Source organism: Pinus tabuliformis, chromosome 6 (assembly GCF_031772625.1).
Source record: "Pinus tabuliformis cultivar Carrire ecotype Pingquan chromosome 6, CPIR1, whole genome shotgun sequence".
Taxonomy (NCBI): Eukaryota; Viridiplantae; Streptophyta; class Pinopsida; order Pinales; family Pinaceae; genus Pinus; species Pinus tabuliformis.
Genome location: NC_142292.1, coordinates 1,247,631,420 through 1,247,652,778, shown reverse-complemented (window position 1 = coordinate 1,247,652,778; position 21,359 = coordinate 1,247,631,420).

The window sequence follows — 21,359 nt, the reverse complement described above, 5'->3', positions numbered from 1 at the left end:
GGATCATTACAAAATGATCTATCTTATGCTACTATCCCAGTCTTCGAAGGAGAGAGTAAGAGATTATACAGAGAGGCGCAATTGGCTTATATAATCAGTGATGAAAGTAATCCCACCAATCATCCCATATATGTTATTGACACCGATTTTGGAGCATGTATTCTCCATATTGAAGATTATCAATTGGCCTCCATGCAGCTCAAGAAACCAGTTTTCCAGATCACAGAGGAAGAAAACCCACAGGTTTGGGATATGTTTTTTGATAGGACTTGCTCTAAAGAAGCTGCAGGGGCAGGCGTAGTCCTTGTGTCCCCAACGCAGGAATATATTCATTTATTGTTAAAATTAACCTTTCGGGTCACAAACAACATCGCAGAGTATGAAGCTTTAATTCTGGGCTTAAGCGCTGCTAAAGAAATGGGCATCAAAGGCTTGAAAGTGTTTGGGGACGCAGACCTCATTATTCAGTAGGTAAATAAAACTTTCCAATCTAAGCATCCAAGGGTGAAGGCATAAAGAGATGAGATATGGAGGCTCAAGGATTCTTTTAATGATTTAAGCATTTCTTATATTCCAAGAATAAAGAACCAGCTTGTCGACTCCCTTGTTGTCTCTGCTAGCATGTTAATTCCTTCGTTGCCTCCAAAATTGACATATGAAGTTCAGATAAGACACAGATTGTATCTGCTTGACAATGTCAAATATTGGAGGGTTTTTGAGGATGATGAGGAAATTAACAGGTTTTTGCAAGTTGTGGAGGAATTTTCTGAAATGCGCATCGACCAGGAAAACGAAACCATGGAAGAATGCGGCCAGTCCAAGTTCAAAAGCGAAATCAGCCAAAGGAGCATCGTCCAGCTGCCCAGTAATCACATACCAAAGGGATTGGTGCCTCTTGAGAGGCTATTCAATCATAATGATGTGCCCTATAAGGCATCCAAAATAGAGAATGAGTCTGCTGTCTATAAACACAATATAGGCAGCCCAGCCTGTCCAAAAAAACATAAATTTGTCCACGCATTTATCCTCTGCCCAGAATTCCGACTATTGCACCCTCATGAAGCAATTTGCTGATATTTTTTCCTGGGAATACAATGATCTTAAAACCTATGATGCAGACATCATTCAACGTAAGATCCTGCTGGAAAAGAACACCATCTCTTTTAAGAAAAAATTAAGACCTATTAGCCTTCTCCTATTGCCTTTCATCAATAAATAAATCAAGAAGCTGTTGGTTGCCAAAATCATAGTACCCCTAAGGTATTCAAAGTGGATAGCCAACCTTGTGGTGGTAAGAAAGAAAAATGGAGAAATAAGGCTTTGTGTCAACTTTAGAAATCTGAACAAGTGCTCTAAAAAATATAACTATCCCCTGCCCAAGATGGAACACTTGTTGCAAAGAGTTTCAGGGGCTAAATTCATGTCTTTCTTAGATGGATTTTCAAGTTACAATTAGATAGTCGTACATCCTGAAGATCAAGAAAATACTGCCTTCACTACTCCTTGGGGCACTTTCATGTACTCCAAGTTGCCTTTCGGGCTGATGAATGTTGGGGCTACCTTCCAGAGGGCCATGGACGTAGCCTTTGTGGGAGAAAAGGAAAATTTTGTCCTTATTTATCTTGGTGACATAACAATCTTCTCTAGCAGCCACAAATACCATTTACATCATTTAAAAAATGTCTTCCTGAAGTGCAGACAGTTTGGAATCTGAGTGAACCCAAAGAAGTCACAGTTTTCTCTACAAGAAGGCAAACTTCTAGGGCATATTGTTTCTGCTGAAGGTGTTAAGATTGATCCAGCAAGGGTTCAAGCCATTCAGACATTGTCCATCCAAAGGTCAAAGAGGGACATTCAATCCTTCCTGGGTAAGATTAACTTTGTGAGGATGTTCATTCCAAACTCTACAGAACTAGTAAAGCACATCACTTCCATGCTGAAGAAAGGAGTAGAAATAAAATGGAAACATGCTTCAAGAAGCTCTTTTGAAGCCATCAAGCAAGCTATCATGGAAGCTCCCACTCTAATCAGCCCAGATTACACTAAGGAGTTTTGTATCTTCTCTTTTGCCTCTTATGATACACTTTCAGGAGTTCTGTTGCAGAAAAATGATGAAGGCATAGAGCACCCCACGGCCTTTTTCAGCAAAACTTTAAGGGATGCTGAACTAAGATATGACCTTATTGAAAAACAAGCTTATGCTCTCGTAAAGTCTTTAAAGGCATTCAGAATTTATATTCTACATTCCAAAGTAGTTGCATATGCCCGATGCCATACAGTGGCTACCATGTGTCCATGACAAGGAGAGAGTAAACTGCCCTCATCGGGCAATTAACTCTAGTACAAATGAGGTGCCCGAAATGAATCATCATCGTTGGATCTGGGACTCCCAGATCGACGATAGAGACATGTTGTCATTACAAAGGTAGACCCAAGAGGGAAATAAGCCATTTCTAAGGATTTCTTAAGTCCAAAAAGGACAGAGGTAGGTAGGATTTTCACAGTGTCACTGCATTCTCTATTTTAAACAGAAAATAGTCCTATATTGACAGAAAGGGGCCATATAGAAGGATATATAGGCTCGAAGACCCATTGCACCATATAACAGAGCCCATGAGACATATTGCTGGGAAACAAGTGCCTAGAAAGGGAAAGAGGAGAACCATTCCACCACACAGACAACACAACACAGAAGCATCATGGAGCACGTGCAACTAGCCTGAAACAGAATCAACCATGAAGCATCAACAGACAGCGCAGTTCATCCATAATAGAAGAATCAATTGTGTGGCATCTCTGGCATGAGAGAGATCCGAGATAGCCCAACAAACCACCCAAAATATCTGAATATGGTTAGTGTTCTGTCAGAATAAGAAACCTCTAAGCCACGCTTGCCTTTAGGGAATCAAAGCAGTTAACGATGCAAATCGAATAGATTAAGACTTCGAGCCTTCTAGAGAGCTCAGGAGCATTGTAAAGGGCCTATAAAAGGCAGAAAACTAAATGTAATAAGGTTTCAACTTTTGGAGATTATTCCTCCTCTGCTCATTCAAGCTTCTCATCTTCATTCTAGCAATATAAGCTTCTTTTGCCATTATATGTTCAATGTCCATGCTCTTTGTTGTTATATGCTTGCACTTGAACAGTTTGTTCAGGTTTTCTTTGTGTTTAAGACAAGATAATTGTCATCTTATCTCCGCTTTTATATATTAGATTTGCAAGATTCTTTACTGCTTGTAGCTAGCCATTTATATGTGTTATTATATGTGTGCATCTGCCAGTATAGTTAGTAAGCTCAATTGCTACCTGTAGCTAGCCGTTCATATATGTTCATGTATGCAATCTACTGGTACTGTCAGTATTCTCCATCTATCCATTAAACCTACAAACTATTGAGTATTAGTGGTCTAAAGCCTTATGTTGTTGAGGGTGTTCATGCATGTCTTGAGTGAGAATAGAGATGAAATGGTTATCTGACTTGATCCAAACCATCATCCATTTCAATAGTTCTGAGAACAATATTGAAGATTATATGTTACCAGGCATCTCCGAGCTACAACCTAGGAGAGTTTCTTGGAGTGCTAATAGACCCCGCGAAGATAGCAGTGATTTTAAACTTGGAAGCACTGAGAAGTGTGAAACAATTGCGTGCCACTTTGGGACATATGGGATATTACAAAAAGTTTATTAAAGGCTATGCTCAGATTGTTGGGCCTTGAAATTGTCATTCACTTCCATTACATTTTCACTTATATTTCCATACTGTCACTTTCACTCCACCTCTATTTCATTACATTTACCTTACCATTATCACTATTGGGTCACATTGATTTTTTTCCAAACTTTATTAATTCTTAGCATTTTTAAAAGAATTTATAGTTAAAAATTAGAAAATAATGTGCATATGCTTATACTTAACAAGTGCGATGAGATTGTTGACAAGTGTAGGTCAAAAACAAGCTTCTAAAAGACCATTATGTAGCCTCCCAAAACCAAATTTGACTTTGAGTGGAGAAGATCATGGGATCATAAGGATATGTGTCTCATTTCCTATTTGTATTGAAACTCTAAGAAGACATGTGTCTTATCATTTCCTATTTTGATTGTAACTCGAGAGATATAGGGAGAGATTCATGGACTCTCTTTAATGAGATAGCTTCTCATATTTTTGTATAAATAGAGGAAGTTTTCTCCTATCATTTTTATGTTTAAAGTTGGAGAATTTCTCATGTTTTGAATAAAGAATAAGGCTTGCATTTGGAGCTTCTCAAATTTCCATCATACTTTTGGATTGACCATCTACAATGTGTTAGATTTATTTGTTTTCATAGATTAAGATTTATTTTCTTTTAGAGATTAAGATTTATTGCTTTCTTAATTAATGTGTAATCTTATGCTAATAAAAGCATCTCAAGAAAGGAATTTTCTCTTTTCCAAAATTGGATTATGTTTGAAGCATTGGAGCATACAGTGATCTTAGTTTTCCTTTACATGATTTTAAAATGCTTTCTTAGGATTAAGTTTTACATTCACTGTTTAATCTTATGTATAGCATTTCAAGAAGGTGGTTCTTCAAAATTGATTGTTTGAGGCATTTAGAACAGAGATTGATTTAGTTTCCTTTCTCATGCTTTTATCATGCTTTTTATATTAAATTTCTTATCTATTGTGTCATCGAATGTTCAGCATTTCAAGGTAACCCTTCCGAAATTGATTGCTTAAAAACATTAGATTACATAGTCATTACAAGTTTTTACATGTTTTATTTTAGATGCTTTCATTATGCTTTCCTAGATCATGTTTTCTTTCATTTAGAGTAATTACTAGTTTAGTTTCTTTCATCAAAACATTTCATTTTATTCCTTCTTTAGAAATTATATTTCAACATTAAAATTCATTATATTTTATCCATTAACATTTAAAGATTTCATCTAGAAGCATAACTTTCATTTCTTAGATTAATTTCCTTAAACAAACAAACAAAACCCTCAAAACAACATAAAAACATACTCAATGAAGTAAGAAACAAGGTTAACTAAGCACATATTGTGCACCACACTTCATCAGTTTACTAACCCCAGTCGATAATTTATGTTAGAAATTTAAGACATTAAATTGACAGAACATTTTGGTGTCGTTGCTGGGGAAGTGTAATTAGGAGACCTTATTTTTGACATCTAAAAATAAATAAATCTGTTAGGCCCCTATTCTACTAGTGTAACCCCTTATTGTTATTAGTATAACCCACTTATTATATTGATGTACCCATGTAGTGCCCATATTGTTACTATTGTGCCCCATAGAAGCCCACTATTGTTATTATTGTGCCCTTACATTATTATTGTTATGTCGACTCTGATTATGTTATGACCCCATAGACTCCTATATATAGAAAGGAGGTCTTTTCATTTGTATCATCCAAGAATTGTTCATTTATGTAATGTAAAGGAGGTTTCCCCCTCGAAGAGGCTGAATTCTAAGGTGTTGATCTATCTTTTCTATCTTTTCTTGAGCTAGTTTCATAACTTTGGTATCAGAGCTTTGGATTCTAGGGTTTCGCTGCTCCAAACAGGTCATCGTGGCATTTTCGCTATAACTTTGTTTCTGTGACATTTCAGAAGTTGCAAAAAAAACTCATTTGAGAAGAAATCACGTTGAACCTCGGGTCCGAATTTCAGAGCTTTTCGCGCTACATTTGCGGAGATATGAGCTGAGGAAGTTGGTCTTTTTGCAGACTCCTGAATTTCATTCCAAACAGGTGACCTGGGGAAGATCGTCATAACTTTCTTTATAAGAATCGGATTGAAATTTCACAAGAAGGTAAAAAAAGAGGACGGACTGTAGTTTTCTTGTATAAATTTTTTAGAGTCAAAGGTTGAAACAGTGACACGTGGCACTTCATACAAGTTCGCTCTACTGAACTAGTCTACAATCAGGTCACTGCGGGAGATTGTGCATAACTCTTTCTTGGAGAATCCAATTTGGATCAGACTAGTGGAATTGCAAAGAGGACACAGAAGGCTACTACAGGGCACAATTTTAGAACTGGATGATTCAAAATTACAGAGATACATCAGATTCAATATCAGGCTTATACAAAGTGAAAAAAGGTGTGTAGTTTTTTTTTTAATTTTTGCGTAAGCTTGGTTTGAAGGAATTCAAAGGGCATAGTAAAGCATTATTATCGGTAATTGATGCCCAGAGGAAAGAAAATGCAAACACCTAGTAAGCAACCTGAAAGCTCTAGCATGACTTATAAAGAAGAGGAAGAAATGCAACATGATATAGCAAAATTACGAGACCAAGTGCAACAAGTGTCACTTGCACAAAAAGGAACAGAATCTAAGATGGATGGTTTAAAGAAAGATGTAGAAGCTAAGATGGATGGTTTAAAGAAAGGAATAGAAGCTAAGATGGACGATTTGAAGATAGATTTGAGGACAAACATGGAAGAATTGAAGAAGTTGCTACAAGAAAGGGTCACTAATGGTGAAAGGGTAGTAAAGGAAACTCATGATGAGAACAAAAGAAATTTTAATCATGATTCCATAGACTCTAATGTTGGATCGAAGACCCAACATATTCCAAAAATCGATATGAGGAATTTTGATGGCAAGGATCCCGCAACATGGATATTACAAATGGAGCAATTATTCGATCTCAATAATGTGCAAAACACACAAAAGGTATGTATGGCAACTTTATATTTAGAACCAAATCAGTTTGTATGGTATCAATGGCTTTGCTCTTGTAAACAATTTATCACTTGGGCAATTTTTATGGAAGAATTGATAGCACATTATGAGGATACAAAAAGAAACACTTTTTTTAACCAACTGATAAGTCTCAAACAAAAGGGTTCAATAATGGAGCACATTGAGGAGTTCCAAAAATTGAACATAAGGGTAAAAGATATTCCGGAGGAGCATAGGATTGATGTGTTCATAGGGTCTTTAAAGGATAATATCCAACATGATGTTCGCCTTTGGGAACCTGATTCATTAGAGAAGGCATTCAGGTTAACAAGAAAAATGGAAAGCAAAATTATGGCAACCAGGAAGCATACCACTCACAACTATAAAGATGGAAGTGTTGTTTCTCCTAGCCTTCCACAACCTACAAGGGTTACACCACAACAATTGGAAGAAAAAAGAGAAAATGGGCTTTGTTATAATTGTGAAAGCAAATGCACTAAAGGTCATAAGTGTGCTGAGAAGAAATTATTTTACATAGAATATGAAGAGGAGGAAGAAAAGGATCAAGAAACATCAAAAGAAGAAGATATACGCCAGGACCCCACCCCAGAGAAAGAAGAAATGAATCAGACCATATCTTGTAAAGCATTGGCAAGAATTACCACTCCTCAAACTCTCAAGATAGAAGGACATATCAAGAAGAAAAAGGTGCAAGAAGTGAAAGATCACATTGAGAAAGAAGAAATGAATCCAACCATATCTTGTAATTCATTGTTCAAAATTACCACTCCTCAAACTATCAAGATAGAAGGACGTATCAAGAAGAAAAATGTTCAAGAAGTGAAAGATCACATCAAGCATCAAGAAATGAATCCGACCATATCTTGTAAAGGATTGGAAGAAATTACCACTCCTCAAACTCTAGAGATAGAAGGACATATCAAGAAGAAAAAGGTTCAAGCAGTGAAAGATCACATCGAGCATCAACAACAAGTTCTCCAACTTTTAAAGGATAACGCCACTTTGGTGCAAAATCAAACGAAACAACAGGTAGACCAACATCATAGTGAAAAATGTTTTGATGTAGGTGATTGGGTATTTTTACTGCTACATCTCAAGCAAGCTATTTATGAGAAGGAAATGTTGGCAATACTACATGCACTTAAAAAATGGAGACCTTACCGAATGGGAAGACTCTTCAAGATGAGGATGTGGAAGCATTGTTTTGTGCTATTTATATTATCCAACCAGATTGGATAAACGAAGCAAGGGATGAATGGAAGAAGGATGAAGAAGTATTGCCACTTATTCAAAAGTTGCAAAAGATCCCAATTCAAACAATATTGCCAGAAATTGAAGAGGAAGGAAAAATCATATTGAAACCTGGAGCAGTCACAGAAACAAGAACCCGACAGGTATGAAATCGATCAATTTCAGAGTATCTCATCAAGTGGAAGAGCTTATCCGCTGAATATTCCACATGGGAGGACAAGAATTTTATACAGAAGCATCAAGAACTACTCAAGCATTGAGGACAACGCTTTTTGAAGGAGAGGGGCATGTTAGGCCCCTATACTACTAGTGTAACCCCTTATTGTTATTAGTATAACCCACTTATTATATTGATGTACCCATGTAGTGCCCATATTGTTACTATTGTGCCCCATAGAAGCCCACTATTGTTATTATTGTGCCCTTACATTATTATTATTATGTTGGCTCTGATTATGTTATGACCCCTTAGACTCCTATATATAGAAAGGAGGTCTTTTCATTTGTATCATGCAAGAATTGTTCATTTGTGTAATGTAAAGGAGGTTTCCCCCTCGAAGAGGCTGAATTCTAAGGCGTTGATCTATCTTTTCTATCTTTTCTTGAGCTGGTTTCATAAAAAAAATCAATCAATTAATAATTTCTCAAGTATGCTCTCCTCCTGCACTTTGTGTGATCTCGAGGATTAGAAAAAGAATTTTTTTTATTAAAAAAATAAAAATAAAAATTTAACATTGATTCATTTTGAATAAATTCCATTGACACAGTAAGAGTCACTTTGTCTTTTTTTATCGCCATTAGAAATAAAATTTGTATGTGAAAATATGAAAAAAAAATGAAATGCATAAATAAATTTGACAAATCTGACTAGTATGCTCTCTTTCCGCACCTTGTTGCAACCTGGAAGATCATAAAATGAGATTAGTCTATTTAAAAATTAAAATTGAAAAATTCATACAAAAAATAATTAGAAATTGATTTACAGTTTTTTTTTTCAAATCATGATCCTCTTTGCTGTCAAAGTATTGTGAAGATATGATGGATAGAGTATGGAAGAAACATTTGCTGTGGAAAACTCTCTTAACAGAAGCAGAAGTGAAATAGATTGCCAACCACTCTCTGGCCAAAGGACAAATTGCAATGTTCAAAGCAGGGGCCCGCAAGTTGCCCTCTTTCCTTATTGCCCATTGCCTTATTTCAGCATCCACTGTTTCAGCTAACCTATTGTTCTCTGCTTGCTCTCTTTGTGATTGCAAATTGCGGTCATTCTTTTGTGCTTATGCTATAGCCACACGTTCAAGGGTATGTTGATGTAATTCTAGCCTTTTATGCCACAGAGAATGCCACTATCCATTCTTTGAGGAACGCCGTGACTGAGGAGACAAGAAGCTTGCCAACACTGTCCATTTTATAGGAGTGGTAGGTTGGCCTAATTCAGTTCAAATACACGCAACACAAGGTAGAGAGTGAGGCGTGGAATGATCAAATCAAAATCAGAAAGTCTGGGTGCAGGTCAATACCAAAGCAAACAATGTGATGTTCACCTGAGCAGAACAACAAAGCAGTCAATCAAGAAGTAGTCAATCAAGAAGTGAATGTGTCCCTCTCGGGAGAAATGAAACCTCTATAAAAATGTCAGTTTTAAAACGCAGTTTCTGAGCAAACTAGGGTGAATCGGAAAAAACTGGGAAATGGGTTTTTTCCAGAACGAGATGAATTTAATAACCTAAAAACCATTTCCTCAGATTCCTAACCATTTAGGAGAAAATCACAGTTCTTCGAGACCCTGTTTGGTGACTACGTGAAGGAAAAACGGATTGCAAAGACAAAAACGAGATTTGCTGGCAGTGAAGGAGATCTCTATAGCCATCAGTCCAAATGGAACAGCTATCAACGCTTCAAGTGCATAACACTGCAACTGTTTTGATGTTTGAACAGGTTATGCACAACAAATCAAGGAATGGGCCAAACGAATGATTGAGGAATGATTTAAAAATGAAAATCCTCTTATCCAGCTGTTCAAATTCTGTACGAAGGCTCTTTATGGTCTTTCCAGTTCATGACACTATCACCGAGTTGCAGAGTTTTATGGGAGTACTAAAAATTGACAGAAAATGAATTCCACAATTTTCCCTATAATGTATATACTTGTACACCTGCCAGGTCCTATAGAAGCTCTTTCTTGGTACACTTAGTAGAATTAGAGCATGGTTTGAGCTTCAAGTGTACCATTAGGCAATGCCAGAAGAACTAGAGTAGTTAAGGCAAGCTTAGAAATATAGTAGAGTAGTTGAATCAAGTAGCTATCTAAGTGTTACCACCCTTGCTACTTGACCTGATGCTTATGGTGGTTATTCAACCGGCTCATTTCCAACTGGATTTCATGGGGCTGCCTTTCCTACCTTTCTCTCTAGTTCTAGCTAAACAACTACTGAAAAAATTGCTCAAAAATTTTCTTCATCAACCGGATCTACTTCTACTTCATCGACTAAATCAACTCAGTCAATAGAAATCAATATATGGCTGGCAATGATATGAGCGTAAGAGGAATAATTCGAAGGAGGATTTTACATTTAGAGGAATCATTCAAAACAATTCAATTTGATAGATTGAATAATGGCTTGCAAAATAATTGGAAGATTATTTAGATGATTTTTGAACATTTGGCATTAAAAATTATAATGTTGTTCCTGTGTATTTTTATATGAAGTTTTAACTTGCATGACATAGCGAATCTTTGAGATGTCAATCGTTTTGTTGAGCACATTGCATGAAGTCATTCGACAATAGGGAGTTGAATTATTTTTCATGGTTATTTCTTAAAAATGGATTGTTATCAATATCATGAATTGCACTGAATATAACACTTTTGATTTTCCTTAATCTGTTTCATTTGACATTTAAATTTTGCATAAGAATCAGAAAGTAAATTGGCCATTTCTTTTTTAACACACTTATGTTCTTTATGTCAAGTTTTTTTTTGCAGGTTTGGGATGATTGAATGATCATTGAAGGAAACTAATTGTGTGCACAATTGGTCTTCAAAGGACCGATTTCATGAGAAACTTAAGAACAAGTCCATGTCCATATTCATCAAAACCATTACTCTTCCTCCCTTTTGAATTATAAATCCAACCAAGAACTTTGAATCAAGCCACAATTATTTTTCCCAACAAGAGTCAGTTGTTCATTTTACTTCATTCACATACACTTTCCGTATACTCCACCAATAAAAGCAAGAAGCTTACTTTCATACTTATTGCCCATTGCCATTATTATTTTCCATTGTCATCTCCCATTTTCATTTTCCTTTTCCTATCCTTTCCATTTTGCAATTAAACCGCGCTTCAATGCAAATTATTGAGTCCATAGTCCTTTGAGTCTAAAATCCTTGCAAAAACACCTTGAGGCTTGCATGCCTTAGTGGCAAGTCCTCATGCTGACGAACAATGGGAATACATCAATGTCCCTTGTTCATCAGATCTTCTAGGTACTCGACAACAACAAAATTATTCGCACTTGGAAAAGATGTGTTTGGGAATCTTTTTCTGGGAAAATTAGTGTCTTATTGAATGACTAACCCTCTAGGTTTGGTAGCTACCCTATAAACAACAGTTTAAAGCAATTCAATGATCTTTCCTATGTGTAGCAAATAAGATAAAGATAATAGAAACCAACCTGGAACTTTTGCTTGATCTCTCACCTGATCTCTCTCTCCTTTGGCAGATCCTGTAACTCCTCCCCATACTTAACACGCTTGGAGAGTACCTGAACAAATACATCAACAAAGAATTGTCAAAGCATCGTGATCTATTACAACATAAACATTATAGAATGAGATATATAATGAACAAATGAAAGCATTCACAATTACACAATCAAGTGAGAAAAATAACGAAGAACTTTATTAATAATAAGGAGAATTACAACCCAATTGTCTGATCCAGCGCGATTCCCCTAGCATCAATCCTTCTTCACCTCATGAACTAGCAAGATCACACCAACAAGAATACAATGCTCTCTTCTCAATCACAAACTAACAACACTTACTTGCAATTCACAACAATTCAGCCTCCTGATCTCTTGGATGGGAGATCATTTTATAGATGTTTGCAAGGGTGTGAGCCATCCATGGGATTTGATTAGTGTCATTCCACTTGTTACAATTGGTTCCACAAGAGAAGGGAATTGGAGATGGTTTCCTAGTTCCCTTGTTCATCCTTGGGCGAATTCAGAGAGGCAAGTGTCACAAGAGAACTTTCTAGAGATTCTATGAGAAACTAACTCACAAACTGTCCCGGAAACTTGTCCAACCATGCCCATCACACCCTATAGAAGGCCTAAACAGTATGAATCACACCCTGACAATGTACTAGTTAGTATGCATCACAGTTTATCAGTGGAGCAGTCAATATGGTCCAATTTAGGCTCTTCTGGATTATTTCTGAAGTGGAGCGTCTGAGGAATGATGTATTTGGATGACTAAGTTTCTTTAGGGTATGAAAAAACTCTTTTAGGGGTTGATGAGCCCTACTTCATCAACATATGAGTTTGGGGTTGATGTGTCCAAATATGTCTATAATAGTTGCACCCTAAATCATGAGGTCGTAAATGTTAATGTCGGGTGAAATGCTTTATCATGAGAATCTAAAGTTTCTAACTGGGAGGTGACCTGCCTAAGTTACAATACAATACATCATCATAATATGATTTTTCATGAACTAGTTTAGGGAGGCATTCCAATGCTTAGCTTTATAAATTTCATTTCATGTACATTGATCAGATAGTAGTCTGCAGATATAGACTTGTGATTCTACAAATATAGAGTCGTAATCCATGATTAGGATGACCATCTGTGTAAAGTTTTTGTACATTTGATGTATTCGTATCCCTGAATATATCACAGCCCAAATGGATGAAACTAGAACCGGGGTCTTCAAACTTGTTCAATCTTCGCTCGGTGTACAAGTCAAACCATATGAAGATATGTTCTGAAGTCAAACATGGAAAGACATCGCCTGATTACCAGCCAGTGATGTGAGCTGTTAACAGACATGAGAGGGATCACCAATAATGATAATGATCCTCAAGGTACTACAGTACAATTCACATGGTGTGAATACATGATCCGATGTCAAACACCATGCAAAATCTTTCGGTTGAAGGCCATTGATGTCAACTTGTCGTCGAAAGTGAGAAACTTGCCATTGATGTATGCAAGCTTCAAAGCACTGAAAGGGTTGTTTCTAAGTCAACTTCTTGGATAATGAGCTGATGTCGACAAGAAGCAACTCGTCATAGGATGGCCTTGATGTATCCCACATCTACGACACGAAATGAAGCAAATGATTTCTAGAGGTGAAAATGAACTGATGACACAAGGTTCAGGTATGGCGGTCATGAAAATATGAAGGTTGGAGGCATTGTAGTGTATGAGACATTAACTAGATGATTTCTCAACTGAATGACTTCTCTTGAACATGTCGACGACACTGAGATGAATTGGTAGCGTTAACTCCAAAAGATGGATGGTATGAAAGACTAATGGTATGATGACCAGTGAACGGAATAACCCAACCCAACTCAATCATGGAGATGAAGTGAAAGTGTCATGTTCAAGAGAAACTTGCTACCATAAATTCTTCAAAATGTTTCCCTTTTTCCCCAGTCATTGCTGACCAGTACCTCTTTATTTTTGTCAAGCTTGAGGAGGATAACATATGCTTGATCTATAATTCACCCTTTGGGCAATCCTGTTGCTATTTAATGTTTTAATGAGTCTAGCGACAGTGAAACTCGGTCTCATCTAGATGGACAAGTTTGTCGCTATTATTTTAACGAGTTTAATGACAAGGATAAATCAGTCCTTTTCATGTTTCGAGAGTTTGAAAAGGGATGAAAAGAAAACTCCATAAGTTCTTTTTCGTAAATTAATCCCTCAGGTCCAAAAAAGGATAAAATAATACAGGAGGGATGATGTTTCCAGTACTTTAATGAGCTAGAAAAGACAAGCGCTTGACAATCTTTTCATGTTTAATGAGTCTGAAAAGGGTTTAAAGAGGACTCTATAGTTTTCTTTTCATTTCTGAATCAAAGCTTGAAAAGAAGACAAAAATTTTGCTTGGTGGTCAAAGATGTTCAATTCACTGTTTAGCACATCAGATTCTTTCATCAATTGTTCAACCTGCTCAAAACTCTATGAAATTGATTAGAAATACATATATATAGATGAAAAAATGAACCAAAACTAACATTTCACTTGAAGTATATGGAAAGTAAGCCCAAAGAGTAGTTTTAACATTTCATTTTCATCATTTCATTTCAAATATTGGATTTTGGAGCTCTGAAGAAATTTTCCCCCTCAAATTTGACCAGTCGATTTCGAGAAATTCTATGGATCATTTCCCTCGCCGTCAGGACTAGGTAGGAGATATCCTTAAGCTCTTCATTTTCATTTCATCTTTTTTAAATTCTGGCAAGTTTTTTCACTTTTCTGGGCCTCAGGGGTTTGAATATTTCATTCTCCAATCATCACACCTAGCTTGTATGGAAAGGTGCGATGCATACTGAGCTTCCAATAGATCAATCAGTATGCAAATCACCTTGCTCAAAGGCAAAGTACGATGGGCGCAAAAAGACAATTTCATATAGTGTTTTTCATCAAATATTTTACTTCTTTTTGCTCAAAAAGGGATCCTAACTCACCTAATGTTTGTATTTCATATATTTGTTGGATCAAGATGGTCGTCACATGGCAAGAACAATAACATGAAGAGGAGGATATGGTTTCTTTACATGACCAGGGCACAGTGGATGCATTAAGAAACTGTGGTTTACTAAAGTTTTTCTGCATATCCAGCGTGAGACAACAGATAAGTTTGCTGCAGTATCTTCTTCATGCTTGGGATCTTATTGAACAAGTATTCTAGACCAGGGTAAATCTATTCCTTTCATGGTCGAGGACATTTATTTTCTGACAGGTTTGTCGAGGTGAGACACCCCTCTTTCACTATTAGGATTTGCTTGTGGGGGCGAATCGGTGAAAGATTACATTCATCATTTCTGCAAAGATGGATCCCAACCCAGCAAAGATGGAAAGATTAATATCTGGGAGGTTACTGATCGACCTTTGAGGACCATTATATTTACCTTTGCTAGATTGGCTGGCAGTGTGGCCTTACATTTATCGAACAGATCGTACATGTAGTATGCCTTGGAATGCTTGGAACCGAAGGTGTTCAATTGGTGTGAGGTGGTACTTCCTGTCATAAAATAACAAATGTCCAAAGTAAAGGGTGGAAGAACCAAGAATTTTCGTTATGGATCCATATTGACTGCTTTTTCTTTGGAAAGAATCCCACTGATGCAACCTCAAAACATTTCACTGGGATTTCCTGCACTCAGAGAACCATGGATGCAGAGATGGGTGGACCTTATGGCTAGGCATGCTAGCCAGTCACAGGTCTCATTTTCTTCTGCCTTCTTTGAGTGGTTCGACTACCAAGAGATGGTGTTTGCAGAGTATCCATATGTAGGGATGGATTTCCGAGGCGATCTGGGTTTGGCTTTACCAGCCATTGAGCAGTGGAGGGCTATACGTAAAATGATTTGACCACATCTTTTCTTTTATTTTTCTATTGTTTTTGTATTTTTGATTGTTATCAAGACTAAATAAACTCATGTGTGTGCAGATATCGGACCAATTCGACCAGTGGCACGCCCATGGGAGGAAGATGCTCCAGCGGGTGAAGCTATAAGGAGAGCAGTCCTTAGGCACCTGGATATAGCGGAGACCCTTGCACAACTGCAGGATCAGATAGAGGGATTGACTTTTGTAATTCCAGATGTCCAAACTAACGAGTTACCTATGAGGCTACAACGCCATACTACTAGTGTACCGAGTCCCTGGACTAGGCTCTTGTGCAAGATACCACAGGCAGTGACATGTTATCACCAACATCACTAGTCTAGGATGTTTTTCTACATTCATTTTGAGTTTCTTGGTCAGATGACTGATTTTGTCTTGGACGCAAAACATTTCATGTAAACTTATAAAAAACTATCTATTTTGACTTTCGAAGTTTTATTTTGGCTAAGTGATGAAATCCTAATGCAAATGTTGATGTGAAATGCTTTCTTTACATATGCTGCAAATTTCTATTTAACACATAATTTTCTAATGAATCAGTCAATGTGTTTAAGTTTTTGGAAATGTTTTGATATTGAATGAAATCAAAATGTCTTTCCAAAATCCTAACGCTTAAGAACATGCGATGAATAGCTGGGTTCTGGGCAGAATAAACGCCAGTAAGTTGTAGAATAACGAGTTGTGAATCTAGCCTAACAATGATTCGACATATGCCATGTGAAATGGCATCAGAGAGAAGTTCAATCAATGCACTATACTCAGCGATGTTGTTCGTCGATCAACCAATACATATCCCCCTAAAACTCACTAACTCGCCGCTCGGAGTGAATGTGGCCCAGGCTGCAGAAGATAGGTTCTGTGTGCTATGACTAGCTCCATCGGCATACACAACAAATGGTTCCAAAAAGTTTGACATCTGCAACAAATGTGAAGAGGATTACCTAAGCAAAATCCCAACTCTAAAATAAATCACTCAAAAATGCGAAGAAATCATATGTACAATGAGTTTTACTACACTTAATCAAGCATAGTAACGTTTGAGATACAACCCATTCTGAGGCTGCGACAGTGGAATCCCATCATAATCAACTAGCTCGTAGGCTCCTTTTGTCAACACATGTTTAACAATGTAAGGGCCCATCCATAATGGTTCAAATTTCCCTACTCCAAAGACCAGGTTACCTTCTAAGAAGACACGAAGCTTAACATTTTTGTCATATTGTGCTTTGATTTGTTTCTTATGTGCTTCGTTAGCCAATGCGGCATCACGATGGGTTTCATCCAGATGGATTAATTCCAAGAAACGAGCTTCTTCTTCAGAAGTTTCGGGAAGCAGGTCGATTGCAAGCTTGAGGGATGAGATTTCACACTGAATTGGTAAGACTACTTCTAGACCATACACCAACTGAAAGGGTGTAAATCCAGTCACATTTCTCACTGAAGTCCTATATGCCCACAGAGCTGAGTACATGATTAAATTCCAATTCCATTTATGGACTCCAATCATTCTTTGCAGCATGCGCTTAAGGACTTTGTTGATTGCCTCAACTTGTCCATTAGCCTGCGGATAATATGGAGTAGAACTATCATGGGACAGTCCTAATTTGGTAGTTAACTCGATCATCATGTGATTGCGAAAATGTGACCCATGATCTGTGACTATAGCCTGTGGCACACCAAATATAGAAACTACATGATTAAAAAAAAAAAGAGTGCAGCCGTTTTGCCGCTGTTGTTCAATGTAGGCATTGCCTCGGCCCATTTTGTAAAGTAGTCAACAACGACTATAATATACCCATGCCCCCCGGCCGAGGTGGGGTTACATGTCATGAAATCTATGCCCCATTTTGCGAATGGGCCAACAAAAACTATTGGATGTAGTGGTGCACAAGTCCGTGCTAGCACTTGTCATATCAAAGAGGAGGAATCACCCAACCTTCAATGAAAACGATAGCCACTAGTTTTAACGACGCCAGAACTCATCTCTAGCTTAGACCTCTAGATATGTTGCGTTAGATTCCAAAGCGTTGTTATATTCATTGAAGTTCATTTTAATATTGATCTTTCTTAGATTTTGCCTTTCAATGGTTCACCACGTAATGATGATCTGAAATTCTTAAGATGCAATCTATAATGATAAACAATCTTTTGTTTAATTAAACAATGAAAATCCTAGCTACTAGGGAAAGAAGATAACGATGCTTTTAAGCAAAGAGAAAAGAGCACACACTAGTGTATTTCCCTAAATCATCTTTTTGCACACAAATCATAAAATGCTAAATGCCAATGCATGTACTTGTTTTTTTCCTTCCTTAATGTGAAAGATGCAAAAAGGAAAACTAAATGCGGCAAAGATCTTAAATATTTCACTCAAAATGACATTTTCGACAATTTTTCTTCACAAAGGGAAAGGAAGACTCAAAATGACACTTTCAAGTTTGAAGAAAAATGATTTCGACACTTTGAATGTAAACAAATCAAATCAAATACATGAAGAAAATTTTAATCGATTATCAAGGGAAGGAAGAATTTACGACACTTCGCTTTTCGCCAAAAAATGACACTTTGTGACACTTTTTGTTTTGAAGCGACAAATCGACTAAAACATTTTTCGACAAAGGATTGTAAATGAGGAACAAATACAAAAAAACATTCACTAATCCTAATGTGAATTGAGGCTGATCTGAATGATGCAAGCAAGCTTCAATAAAGAGACATGGTTCATATGTAGCAAAACAACCAAACAAAACTGAAAACAGGTCAAAACCCTCAATTTCTAGATGGAAAAAAAGTTCAGTTAGTCATCACAACTAGGCTTCACAAAAATTTAGATGCATCGCACTTTCTACACTTGGGAGGTGAGATGCATACTGAGTCACAGTGGGAGACAGTGTGATGTTCCGGGGAGCGGAACTGAAAGTGGTTTTGGCTCAAATGAGAAGTTGTTTTCAACGAATCAAAGCTAGTTTTGATGAACAATGATAAGCAAAGTATGAATGAATGTCCTAAGAGGTTTTTGAGCTACCAAAAATGCATTTAGATGTGCTTGTAAGTCAAATGTTTAATTCATAAACAGAGATAGACTAAAGCAGCTTTTTCTACTATGCAATTGCGGAGCAAGAGCAGTTCGAAAGCTATAGACTCTATCTATAGTTTATAAAATTGAACATAAAACAAACATCTGGTTTCCCCAGTGGAGTCGCCAATTTTTTATGGGAAAATTAGTGTCTTGTTGAACGACTAACCCTCTAGGTTTGGTAGCTACCCTAGAAACAACAGTTTAAAGCAATTCAATGATCTTTTCTATGTGTAATAGATAAGAGAAAGATAATAGAAACCAACCTGAAACTTTCTCTTGATCCCTCGCTTGATCTCTCTCTCCTTTGGTAGATCCAGTAACTCTTCCTTGTACTTAACACATTTGGAGAGTACTTGCACAAGTACAGCAACAAAGAACTGTCAAAGCATCGTGATTTATTACAACATAAATATTATAGAATCAGATATATAATGAACAAATGAAAGAATTCACAATTACACAATCAAGTGAGAAGAATCCTGAAGAAATTTATTAATAATAAGGAGAATTACAGCCCAATTGTCTGATCCAGCACCATTCTTCCCACATCAATCCTTCTTCACCTCATGAACTAGCAATATCACACCAACAAGAATACAATGCTCTCTTGTCAATCACAAACTAACAACACTTACTTGCAATTCACAACAATTTAACCTCCTGATCTCCTGGATGGGAGATCATTTTATAGATGTTTGCAAGGGTGTGAGTCATCCATGGGATTTGATTAGTTTCATTCCACTTGTTACAATTGATTCCACAAGAGAGGGGAATTGGAGATGGTTTCCTAGTTCCCTTGTTCATCCTTGGGCGAATTCAGAGAGGCATGTGTCACAAGAGAACTTTCTAGAAGATTCTATGAGAAACTAACTCACAAACTGTCTCGGAAACTTGTACAACCTCACCCATCGCACCCTATAGAAGGCCTAAATAGTATGCATCACACCCTGACAGTGCACCAGTCAATATGCATCGCAGTTTATCGGTGGAGTAGTCAGTATGGTCTAGTTTAGGCTCTTTCTGGATGATTTCTGAAGTGGAGCTTCTGAGGAATGATGTATTTGGATGACTAAGTTTCTTTAGGGTATGAAACAACTCTTTTAGGAGTTGATGAGCCCTAGTTCATCGACATATATGTTTGGCGTTGATGTGCCCAAGTATGTCTATAACAGCATCTTGACTCTCATTTTCATCAATGGTGAGAGTTCTTGTGTTGACTAGTGGCATCCATTAATGGCCACTAAGTCAACAATCTACAGCTATGTTCCACATCAAAACATCTATTCACATTGCAAGAATTGTGCCAATGAGTTTTAAAGACATGAAGACTATCATTTTCAGCATTTTGGAGCAAATGTAGAAGATACGCAACTACAGAATCAGATGGCAACTGTGAAATTAGACGAAAGCTGTAGAATCAGATGACAGTTACAAAATCAAATAACAGTTGCGGAATCAAGTGGCAGCAACAAAATCGAGATTATTTCGGAGCAGATTCAATAAGTTTTAATAAAAGCAATAAAAAGTCATCTTGACTCTTTTCTCCATGACTTGTCCAGCCACTTGAAGAAGATTATGATCAAAATTTTGTATCCACCACACATGTAGCTCATCCATTTCCAAAGAGTAAGTTAAGGTATGTCATTTTCTAACTTTTTACCATAAAATTCCTTGAAAATCTAGAATGATAATTTTTGGAAAAAAACATTTCTCTTCCTCATCTCATAAAATTGTTGATATCATTAGTTGTGGGGCGGATACATTGATATTCATTTTTTGTCATATTCATGTCACATTTAAAAACCCACATACTTTCAAAAGATATTAACTATTACATTATTGTTATGAGCATACAAAGGCTTTTCAAAAGTACTGAAAATGGTTGCCACACAAGAACTAGCTATGATGCAATCCAATAAAGATATACTTTGCAAAAATAATCAAATTATCATTAGGCAAAGTTCAAAGATAAAAAATGAATACAACAAAAAAATATGGTTGTAACACAAAAACCAACCATGTTGCAATTCAACTTAAAGACTTTGCAGTAGTATGAAGTTATCAAATGATATCATGCAAAGTTAAGCCAAAGCTCAAGGATAAAAAAGAATTAATGTAATAGATTGCATGAGGACATGCAATAGTTTTAGTTGGGGGGTATGTTGGGCCTTGAAATTGTCATTCACTTCCATTACATTTTCACTTATATTTCCATATTGTCACTTTCACTCCACCTCTATTTCATTACATTTACCTCAATTTCATTACATTTACCTTACCATTATCATTATTGGGTCACATTTATGTTTTTCCAAACTTTATTAATTCTTAGCATTTTTAAATTAATTTATGGTTAAAAATTAGAAAATAATGTGCATATTCTTATACTTAATAAGTGGGATGAGATTGTTGACATATGTAGGTCAAAAGGAAGCTTCTAAAAGACCTTTATGTGGCCTCCGAAAACTGAATTCGAATTTGAGTGGAGAAGATCATGGGATCATAAGATTATGTGTCTCATTTCCTATTTGTATTGAAGCTCTAAGAAGACATGTGCCTTATCATTTCCTATTTTGATTGTAACTCTAAAGATATAGGGAGAGATTCATGGACTCTCATTAATGAGATAGATTCTCATCTTTTTGTTTAAATAGGGGAAGTTTTC